The sequence below is a fragment of the Felis catus genome, chromosome C2, assembly GCF_018350175.1.
Source record: "Felis catus isolate Fca126 chromosome C2, F.catus_Fca126_mat1.0, whole genome shotgun sequence".
Taxonomy (NCBI): domain Eukaryota; kingdom Metazoa; phylum Chordata; class Mammalia; order Carnivora; family Felidae; genus Felis; species Felis catus.
In genome coordinates, this window is record NC_058376.1 from 87,727,074 (window position 1) to 87,727,384 (window position 311).

Sequence of the window (311 nt, forward strand, 5' to 3'; positions counted from 1 at the left end):
GGGCATTACATACCAGGTAAGTCTCTCCCTCTGCCCCTCCTCCTCTCTAGATCACGTTTAATGTCATCACTTGGGTTTTAGTTAGGTGGGGTTTCCCAAGGTCTCCAGGGTTACCTCCACCTATTTTATGAATTCCATTTCTTGAACAGGGAAAACCATCAGCCAGCAGGGATATTGGAGATATCTCTCCCTCTCTCCCCCTCTCCCTTTCTCTCTTTCTTCCCATTCCCTTTCTTTCTCTGTGTCATCCATCTCTCATCTACTATCTATCATTTATCTATCATCTATCTTATCTTATTGGTGTTTAGGCT